At 36.6% G+C, this 11566-nt stretch overlaps 1 pseudogene across 1 annotated transcript; it reads left to right on the forward strand.

Moving 5' to 3' along the window:
* Positions 1-324: 324 nt before the first annotated feature.
* Positions 325-738, forward strand: LOC308639400 (histone H3.3C-like; annotated as a pseudogene). The gene has a single exon. The product of its transcript is annotated as a histone H3.3C-like (transcript).
* The last annotated feature ends 10828 nt before the right edge of the window (positions 739-11566 follow it).

The following is an 11566-nucleotide window of genomic DNA, read 5'->3' on the forward strand; positions in this document are numbered from 1 at the left end:
AAATAAAGGTAGTGTGTCTATCTACAACTAAAAAAAAAGTATTTTTTTTTTAAAGTTGCTCCTGTTTTTTAAAAGTTGATGTCCAAAAGAAAGGAGCTTTTAACTGTTTTCAATATGCTAAATATATTTGATATGACATTTTAAAGGAAAATATCATTTAAGCCTGTTAAAATACAAGAACATGTTAAAATTTAAATCTGTGATTTCAAAAGTTATTGAGGGCAGCTGCTGCCATGCTGCCATCATTCTCTAAGCCAGCACTGCCTCTAGCTTGCAGAGCTCCAGCCAAAGGACAAGAGGGGTGAGTAAGGATGTCTTTATACCATGGCTTGTACAAAGCAGACTGCCTGCAAAGCAGACTGGTGGTAAAGCACCCAGGAAACAATTGGCTACAAAAGCCACTTGCAAGAGTGCACCCTCTCCTGAAGGGGTGAGGAAAACTCATCATTATGGACCTGGTACTGTGGCACTCTGTGAAATTAGATGTTATCAGAAGTCCACTGAACTTCTGATTTACAAACTACCCTTCCAGCATCTGGTGCAAGAAATTGCTCAGGACTTCAAAAACACATCTGCACTTCCAGAGTACAGCTATTGGTGCTTTGCAGGAGGCAAGTGAGGCCTATCTGGTTGGTCTTTTGAAGGCTATCCATGTGTGCTATCCATGTCAAAGGTGTAACAATTATGCCAAAAGACGTCCAACTAGCACACCACATATGTGGAGAACATTCACAATGATGGGAGCTGGGGATGTGGTTTAAGCGGTAGCGCGCTTGCCTGGCATGCATGCAGCCCTGGGTTCGATCCTCAGCACCACATACAAACAAAGATGTTGTGTCCGCCAAAAAAACTAAAAAATAAATATTAAAATTCTAAAAAAGAAGAATTCACAATGATGGAAAACATTTCATTCTCAAAAAACATTTTCTTTCTCTTCTTCCTGTTATCAGTAGTTCTGAATGTTAGATATTTTTTTCCATGGGGTCAAAAGGTACCTAAATATATGATTGCAAATGGAAAAATAGGCGACAGAAATCAAGTATTGGCCATTTTTCCATTTTCATTAGTGTGTGGGTTTTTAATATAAATGTTGGGATGTAAAGCATTAATGCAAGTCAGAACATTTCAGTGAAGAAGTTTCAATAGTTCAACTTTATAACAATTATAAATAAAACTTAAATTTTCCTGGACAATGCCAGCATTTGGATTTTTTTAAACAAGTAAATTTCTTATTGATGGCAACTAAATGGTGTTTGTAGCATTTTTATCATACAGTAGATTCTATCCATTCGCTATACTTTTCTGGGTTGTCCTACATGCAAGTACATGTTTTTAATGTCTTCTGTGCTGTTCCTGTAAATTTGCTATTAAAATACATTAAACTATAAAAAATGTTATTGAAGATGTCATGGAATAGCAACTGCTATGCTGTTAATCTATACAGTTGTGTAAAACTATACAGCTTTATTAAAAGCAGTCAGGAGAAAATTTGTTTGGAGATTGAACCCAAGACCAAGAAACATGGGGTCTGCAGGTGATGTAGGAGACTAAGAATTAGTTCCCCACCACAGAAGTGGAACCCAGAGCAGATCCCTGGGGTAAAGTCTTCCAACATGGACCAGCAAGTACTGGGCCCTGGAGGTGTGCTGATTTCAAATCTCTAGACCAATTGGCATTCAGAGAAGAGCCTGGACCCCACATAAACCTAAACCCTGCCTCCAGGAATTCCAAGTACGGGATTACCTCTCACTCCAGCAATCCAGAGGGTGGAGCATCACTCTCCAGAAGACCCCACCTAAAACTGCTGAAAAGAGAAGCAGAGAATATTTTGAATTCCAATGGAAATAATTCTTTAACTTTTCATCAACATTTTTTTCTTTTCATTTTTTTTTTACTCTTTTTCTCGGTTTAATTGTGACATTGAAGGTCATGGACATTTGTACATTTTCATATTTTTTCTAAATTCTAGCATTTTTAAGCCAGCTTTTTTTCATAGATTACTTTTTTGTGAACTAAGATGATTGATTAGTATATATTAGTTTTGTTTTTTATTTTTATTTTTAATTTTTACTTCATATATTTTTTCCTACCTGTTTCCCTTGATTCTCTTTTCTTCCACCGACAGCAAATCTCTATTTTTCTCACTTTCTCTCTTCCTTTAATCTTTTACTTCTGTCCTCTCTCCTCCTCCTCATAATCATCATATCCTACATCACTTCTGTTCTCTCCCTGTCCACCATTTGAAATTGTAAACACTTTTGTGAATTTTCTGTTTTTATTATAGGAAACAACTGATCTTATTATTTCTGTTTATTGTGATAATTAACATTGTAGACATCATAGTAGGAACTATTTGGTTTAATGCTATATATTGCTTGCTTTGGTTATTGTTATTATTTGTCTCCCCCTAAACAATGAGGTACTGGAAACTTTCAGGGACACTTTAAGTCCACAGGGTAGAAACTCTACTGCTTCAGATCCATACTGTTAGATGGGTAGACACACAAACAATATGAAAAAGCAAGGGAAAAAATCATCCCAAGCAAACTAAGATACTCCAGTAACAGAATTAATCAATACCAAAGTAGAAGAAATGTCAGAGAAGGAGTTTAGAATGTCCATAGTTAAACTGATCTGCAAAGTAAAGGATGGTATAAGGAATGAAATCAGAGAGAAATACAGGAAATGAAAGATTATTTCAATAAAGAGGCAGAGATAATGAAAAAAAACAAGCAGAAATCCTCAAAATGAAGTAAATAATAAACTAAATTAAGAATTCAATAGAAAGCATCACCAACAGACTAGACCACTTGGAAGACAGAACTATAGGCAATGAATACAAAACATAGAATTTTGAAAATAGACTTGACCATGCATGGAGAGAAGATGTTAAGAAAACATGAACAGAACTTCCAAGAATTATGGGATAACATGAAAAGACCAAATTTAAGATTTATTGGGATAAATGAAGGCACAGACATACAAACCAAAGGAATGCACAATATTTTCAGTGAAATAATATCAGAAAATTTCCCAAATCTAAAGAATGAAGTGGAAAATCAAATACAAGAGGTTTATAGGACACCAAATGTACAAAATTACAAGTGACCCACACAAAGCCACATTATAATGAAAATGCCTAGCATACAGAATAAGGATAGAATTTTAAAGCCTATGAGAGAAAAATATCAGATTACACATAGGGGGAAACCAGTTTAGATCTCAGCTGATTTCTCAACCCAGATACTCAAAGCTAGGAGGTCCTAGAACAACATATACAACTTCTTAAAGAAAATGGATGCCAACCAAGAATCCTATATCCAGCAAAATTAAGCTTCAGATAAAGACGGAATAAAAACATTCCATGATGAACAAAGTTAAAAATAATTTGTAACTAGAAAGCCTGCATTACAGAATATTCTCAATAAAATACTCCATGAAGATGAAATTTTTTAAAAGTAAAGACCAGTGAAGGGAGGAACTACACTAAAGGAACTGTCAATCAAAGAAGAAATTAATTCAAATTAAAAACTAGAAATAAGCCAAAATGACCAGGAATACAAATCATATCTCAATAGTAACTTTGAACATTAATGGCCTAAATCCATCCATCAAAAGACATAGACTGGCAAATATGTTGTCTCCAAGAAACTTATCTCATAGACAAAGACATCCACAGCCTGAAATGAAAGGATGGGAAAAAACATATCACTCATAAAGATTGCATAAACAAGCAGGGGTTTCTATCCTCATATCAGATAAAGAGGACTTCAAGCCAAAGTTAATCAGAATGGACAAAGAAGGACATTTTGTACTGCTTAAGGGTATTAGACATCTAAAAGTTGTAACAATAATAAATATGCCCCAAACAATGAAGCATCTACATACATCAAACAAACCCTTCTCAATTTCAAGAATCAAATAGACCACACACAATAACACTGAGTGACTTTAACATACCTCTATCACCACTGAGTAGATCCTCCAAATAAAAACTAAACAAAGAAACTATAGAACTAAATAATACAATCAATAATGTATACTTAACAGACATATATAGAATATTTCATCCATCAACAAGTGAATACACTTTTTTCTCTGCAGCACATGGATCCTTCTGTAAAGGAACTCTTAGAAAATACAAAAAAATAATACCCTGTATTCTATCATACCATAATGGAATTAAATTAGAAATAATGGGGCTGGGGATGTGGCTCAAGTGGTAGCGCGCTCGCCGTGCATGTGTGGGGCCCGGGTTCGATCCTCAGCACCACATACAAACAAAGATGTTGTGTCCGCCGAAAACTAAATAAATAAATAAATAAATATTTTAAAAAAATAAAAATAAATTAGAAATAATGATAAAACAAAAAGTAGAAGCTACTCTAACACCTGGAAACTAAATAATACACTATTGAATGACAAATGGATAGCAGTAGAAATCAGGGATGAAATAAAAAATATTTACTGGTAAATGAGAATAGTGATAAAACATATCAAAATCTCTGGAACACTATGAAGGCAATGCTAAGAGGAAAGTTCATTGCATTGGGATCATTCATTAAAAGAATAGAAAGTCAATGAATAAATGACCTAACATTTACATCTCAAAGCCCTAGAAAAAGAAGAACAAATCAACACCAAAAGCTGTAGAAAACAGGAAATAATTAAAATCAGAGTGGAAATCAATGAGGTTGAAACAAAAGAAACAATTCAAAAAATTGATCAAAAAAGTTGGTTCTTTGAAAAAATAAATAAAATTGATAAACCCTTAGCCATGCTAGTGATGAGAGAGAGAAAACTCAAATTACTAAAATTTATAATAAAAAAGGAAATATCACAATGGATGCTACTGAAATACAGAAGATAATTAGAAGCTATTTTGAAAATTTATACTCCAATAAAATAGAAGATCTTGAAGACATCAACAAATTTCTAGAGACATATGACCTACCCAAACTGAATAAGGAGGACATACACAATTCAAACAATGAAATAGAAGATGCCATCACAAACCTATCAACCAAGAAAAGCTCAGAAACAGACAGATTCTTAGCCAAGTTTTACAAGACATTCAAACAAGAATTAACACCAATATTCCTCAAATTATTCCATGAAAAAGAAAAGGAGGGAAGCCTTCCAAATTCATTCTATGAAGCTAAACCAGATAAATATACATCAAGGAAAGAAAACTTCAGACCAATATCCCTGATAAACATAGATATAAAAATTCTCAATGGAATTTTGGCAACTAGCATACAAAAACATATTAAAAAGATAATGCTGGCTTGGGAGGCTGAGGCAGGAGGATTGTAAGTTCAAAGCCAGCCTCAGGGGGCAAGGTTGTAGCTCAGGGGTAGAGTGCTTGCCTAGCACCTGTAAGGTGCTGGGTTCGAACCTCAGCAACACATAAAAATAAATAAATAAAAATAGAGGTTTGTGTCCAACTACAACTAAAAAGTATATTAAACAAAAAAAGCCAGCCTCAGGAAAAGTGAGGTGTTAAGCAACTCAGTGAGACCCTGACTCTAAATAAAATACAAAATAGGGCTGGGGATGTGGCTCAGTGGTTGAGTGCCCCTGAGTTCAATCTACAAGACCAAAATAATAATAATAACAACAACAACAACAACACACCACAATCAAGGGGGATTTATCCCAGGGATACAAGGTTGATACAACATATGGAAAACAATAAACATAATTCAGCACATCAATAGACTTAAAGACAAGAATCATATGATCATCTCAATAGATGTAGAAAAAGCATTTGATAAATTACAGCACCCCTTTATGTTCAAAACACTAGAAAAACTAGGGATAGTAAAATCTATATAGCCTAAACTTAAGGCCAACATTATTCTAAATGGAGAAAAATTGAAAGCATTCCCTCTAAGAACTGGAACAAGACAAGGATGCCCTCTTTCACCACTTTTATTCAGCATTGTCCTTGAAACTAGCCAGAGCAATTAGACAGAAGAAATAAATTAAAAGGGATACAAATAGAAAGAAGAACTCAAATTATCACTACTTGCCAATTACATGATTCTATATTTAAAAGATCCAAAAATTCCACCAGAAAACTTCTAGAACTAATAAATCAACTCAGAAAAGTAGTAGGATATAAAATTAACATCCATAAATCAAATGTGTTCCTATACATCAATGATGAATCCTCTGAAAGAGAAATTATGAAAACTACCCCATTTACAATTGCCTCAAAAAATAAAATATTTGGGAATCAATCTAACAAAAAAGGCAAAAGACCTCTACAATGAAAACTATAGAACACTAAAGAAAGAAGTTGAAGAAGACCTTAGAAGATAGAAAGATCTCCCATGCTCTTGGATAGGCAGAATTAACATTTTCAAAAGAGCTATACTACCAAAAGTGTTATACATGTTTAATGCAATTCCCATTAAAATACCAATGATATTCTTCATAGAAATAGAAAAAGCAATCGTGAAATTCATTTGAAAAAATAAGAGGTCCAGAATAGCCAAAGCAATCTTTAGCAAGAAAAGTGAAGTAGGATATACAATTCAAGTACTAATCAAAAGAAAGTTACTATACCTGTGGGTTGAATGATTACCCAAAAGACATGTCCATGTCCTAACCCTGAGAACCTATGAATGTTACCTTATTTGGGAAAGGGGTCTTTGAACAATTAATTAAATTAAGGATATTGAGATGAGATCATCCTGGATTACTTAAATGAGATGTAAATACAAGGATAAACTGTCCTCATAAAACACATGAGAAGAGAAGACAGCCGGGTGTGGTAGCACATGCCTGTTGTAATCCCAGTGGCTTGGGAGACTGAAGCAGGAAGATCATTAGTTCAAAGCCAGCTTCAGCAAAAGCGAGGCCCTAAGCAACTCAGTGAGACCCTGTCTCTAAATAAAATACAAAATAGGGCTGGGGATGAGGCTCAGTGGTTGAGTGCCCCTGAGTTCAATCCCGAGGAGGAGGAGGGGGGGGAAGGGGAGGGGGAGGGGGAGGAGGAGGAGGAGGAGGAGGAGGGAAGGGGAGGGGGGAGGAGGAGGAGGGGGGAAGGGGAGAGGGAGGAGGAGGAGGAGGAGGAGGAGGGAAGGGGAGGGGGGAGGAGGAGGAGGGGGGAAGGGGAGGGGGAGGAGGAGGAGGAGGAGGAGGAGGAGGGAAGGGGAGTGGGGAGGAGGAGGAGGGGGGAAGGGGAGGGGGAGGAGGAGGGGGGAGGAGGAGGAGGGAGGAGGAGGAGGAGGAGGAGGAGACAGAGATGAGGAGAAACCATGTGAAAACATAAGCAGAGACTGGAATTATATACTATGAACCAAGGAGTGCCTGGAGCCACCAGAAGCCGGAAGAAAAGGAAGGAAACTTTGGAGGGAATATGACACTGCTAACACCTTGATTTTGGACTTCTGCCCTCCAGAACTGGGAGAATCAATTCTACTTTTTTTTATTAGTTACACATGACAGAATAATGATCTTGACATTTCATAATTTGAATCAAATGGGGTATCATTTCTAATTTTTCTGATTGTACAGGTTGCAGAATCACATTGGTCATACAGTCACGTATATACATACAGCAAATTCTATTTTTTAAGCTACTAATTTTGTAGCAATTTGTTATGGCAGCCCTAGGACACTAATACAGATTTTTGTACCAGGAAATAGGGTACTCATGTAACATATGTCTAAAAATGCAGAAGCTGTGGAAATGGGTGATAGAGGCTGGAAGAACTTTGAGAAGCATAATAGAAAGATCACAGACTTATTTGAAGTGACTGTGGAATATGGACTATGATTCTGGTAAGGGCTTAGAAGTACATAAGAAGTATTAGTAGTAATTAGTAGTATTATTAGTAGTATAGTAACCTTTTATCATCATGGAGAATTACATATATTGTCATAAATAGAATATTGGTAGACATAGGAACATTAAAGGCACTTCTACTAAGAATGCAAAAGGAAATGAGGGACATGTTATTGAAAATGGAGGAAAGGGGATCCTTGTTAAATAGTGGCAGAAAATTTGGCTGAGTTATATTCTACTGTTGTGTGGTAAGCAGAACTTCTAAGTGATGAACTTAGATATTGATCAAGGAGATTTCCAAGCAAAGTGTTAAAGGTGTAGCGTAGTCTCTCCTCGATGCTTAAAATAAAATGCAAGAGGAAAGAGACAAATTGTGAAAGTAATTGTTAAACAAAAAGGAAGGAGATTTGATGATTTGGAATTTTTTTTAATATTCAGTTTGTAAATGATGCTAAAATTAAGAAATTCACTGTCCAGAGAACATGCTCTGCAGAGAAGGAAAAGGGTATATAGCTAGATAAGTTTTTGCTGAAGAGATTCAGTGTGCAACACATGAATCTACTCAACTATTTCAGCAAAAGTCAGGAATCAAAGGGCAGAATCCAGCACCTGTAGTGATCCACCAGTAAAAGTTTTGTTTCCCATCCCTGTGACCTTATACTTTACTGGCATAGAGTTCTTAATTTCAAAGGGAGGAAAGCTTCCACCAGGAATACACAACAATGATTGCATTATACTGGAAGCTACAACTACCACCCAGATGGTTTGGCTCCTCATGCTTCTAAATCAACAGGCAAAGAAGGAAGTTGCAATACTGGCTGGGATGACTGTCTTGATTACCAAGGAAAAATTGGGCTGCTACAAGACAATGGAGGTAAGGAAGATTGTGTCTCCACTGTGACACCAGGGTATTTGCTGTCTGAAATGTGAGTCTGTGAGTGCAAGATTCCTTAGGGCATCTCTTAGTACTACTACACCCTGTGATCAAAGTCAACAGAAAACTATAGCAACCCAATTCAGGCAGGATTGCTAATGAGTCAGACATTTAAGAGATGGTTTTGGGTACCAACACCAGGCAAATAACTAAAACCAGCTGAGCTGTTTGCTGAGGGTAATGGGAACATGAAATGGTAATGAAAAAAGTTAGTTATAAATAGGTACCTAATTATGACCACATGACCCATTTCAAGAATGAAGACTGTAATTGTTACAAGTATTTCTTCTCTCTTTTGATATGAATATGTGATGTATATGTATATGTACGTGTATATATACATATGTATGTGTGTATAATATTTTTGTCTTCTGATTTCTTATCATCTTATCATCTAACATAAGGCCAGGTGTGGTGGTGCACATCTGTAATCCTAGTGATTCTGGAGGCTGAGGCAAAAGGATTGCAAATTCCAGGCCAGCCTGGGCAAGTTGGCTAGATTCTGTCTCAAAATTAAATAATAGAACTGGAGATGCAGTTCAGTGGTAGATTGTCCCTGGGTTCATTACCCGGTACCAAAAAGATCATCTAGCATATTAACAAGAGTTAATTTTTACATCACAGTAACATCACCACTCCAGTGTTTTGAGGCTATTATTAAGTTATAGGATATCAAGAAAAGTGAGCATCATCCAGAGAAAAAGTTTGCATCTTCCTCCAGAGAAAAGATTGGTGTATTTTTTATTGTATGCAGGAGAGTTAGATCATGATAGGTAGAAGTATGACTTTGTTCTTGTCCTTATTTGGAGATTAAGTATAGTTCAAGGAATTGTAATATGTTGCCAAGGTGCCAAGGGGTGAACTGTGATGGTTAGTTTTATATGTCAGCTTATCTGGGCTATAGTATCCACTTTTCAAACAAATACAAATCTAAGTATTGCAGAAATATGATTAACATCTAAAATCAGATGATTTTAAGTAAAGATTATCCTCAGTAGTTTGAATGGAGTACAATTACAGTAGTCTCCCCTTATCCACAGGGGAAATGTTTTAAAACCTCCGAGTAGATGCCTTAAGCCTCAGATAGTACCAAACCCTACACAAACGCATACAAATCGAATGCCTTTTCTATCTTAATCAAGGACTCATTATGCACTGTGGATATAACTCTTACAGTTTGAGGTATGATAAGTACAACTAGCACAAATTGGATAGAAGATTCATTTTTACCATAAATCTTACCAAATTCAGCATACATTTTTTTTCTTTATTAATTCAAGAACTTTCACCTTTTCACTTAAAGGAAGTACCTTACAGTTTCTCTTTTGCCAGCATCACTACACTTGTGTTTTGGGGACATTACTAAGTAACATAAGGGTTACTTAAACATAAGCACTTGCAATACTACAACTGTTGATCTGATAACCAAGATAGCTACTAAGAGACTAACAGGCAGGTAGCATATACACTGCAGATATGCTGGACAAATGGAATGATTCACATCCTGGGCAGAATAGAGCCAGACAGTAGAAGATTTCAAACATGCTACTCAGAACAGCATGTAATTTAAAACTTGTAAACTGTTTATTTCTGGAATTTTTCCAATTGATATTTTTGAATCACAGTTGACCACAGTTAACTGAAACTACAGAATGTGAAACCACAGATAAAGGGAGACTAATATATTGACAAATGATAGCTGCTGTGGATGTAGAAGACTGTAATCACTCTTCTCAATCCAGGTTCTTTAGCTTCATTTCTCTGGAAAGAGATTCCTCTAGGTCAGAATCAGTGACTCAAGAATTCCTTAAACAGGAACCCAACTCATGAAATGGGAGTCTTATTTCTTTATAGTTTGTTTATGTTTGCTGAATATTCACTGGGTAAATGGGGCCCTCAGGAGGGCAAACAGTTTCTTTCCATTGATGGGTATACTCTTGACAGTGCCATACAAAATAAACCCTGGACTCTTTCTCCAAGCTCAGCATACAGGAAGATGTTCCATGCCTGATGTTTCTATGACTGCAAACTCAGCCTCCGACCTCCATGGCATTTGGGAAGAATCTAGGAAGTTCTCCCAATTCATCTGAAGCATCCTAGGTCCTGTCCCCAATGAATTAGTTTAGGGCTTCACCATGACACCAGGGGATTTGCTGTCTGAAATGTGAATCTGTGAGTGCAAATACATGCTCATCTACAAGGACAAATGTGTACAAGTGTATATCAGAAGAATGGGGAGCACAAATTAGGACTCAATATCTAGGGGGACTAGGGTCTGGAGAAAAAGACAATGACACAAACCAGTTTTGCTTGCCTCAGCAGCTGATGCCTCCATTTGCGGAGTAACACTGAAGATTTCTGCTGGCCTTGAATTCAATCTGGAAGAAGGAAGAAGGAGTCAAATATTTCAATTTTAACAGGATTCTCAAATATGTACCAAACATTATCTGTTGGCATTCCGCAACATTCCCACTGCCATCTTCTTCTCTGGATTATAGGAGCTGAAAATCTTGAGACACTTCTCATACTCCCTTGTCAATGAAATCTCTCTGTACAAAATTTGGTAAAGGGAGGTAGAAGCCATACTTTTGCTCTAACAGGAAGAGCAAATAAGTGTTTTTCAGTAGATGTGAATTTCCATGGCATCCTGCTGAACTCCTTTCTAAGCTTGGAACCATGGGACATTCATGCTATCAGCAATAGTTTTCTGCAGTTTTCTGACCTCTGGGTGGCAGAAACAACTTCCTGACTTTCTGAACTGTGGTGATTCTGAAAGCTGGTGGTGATTCCTGATCTATGTTCCTCCATACTCTTTCTCACTTCCTGGACTGGTG

The sequence above is a fragment of the Spermophilus citellus genome (assembly GCF_964194105.1).
Source record: "Spermophilus citellus genome assembly, chromosome: X".
Lineage (NCBI taxonomy): Eukaryota > Metazoa > Chordata > Mammalia > Rodentia > Sciuridae > Spermophilus > Spermophilus citellus.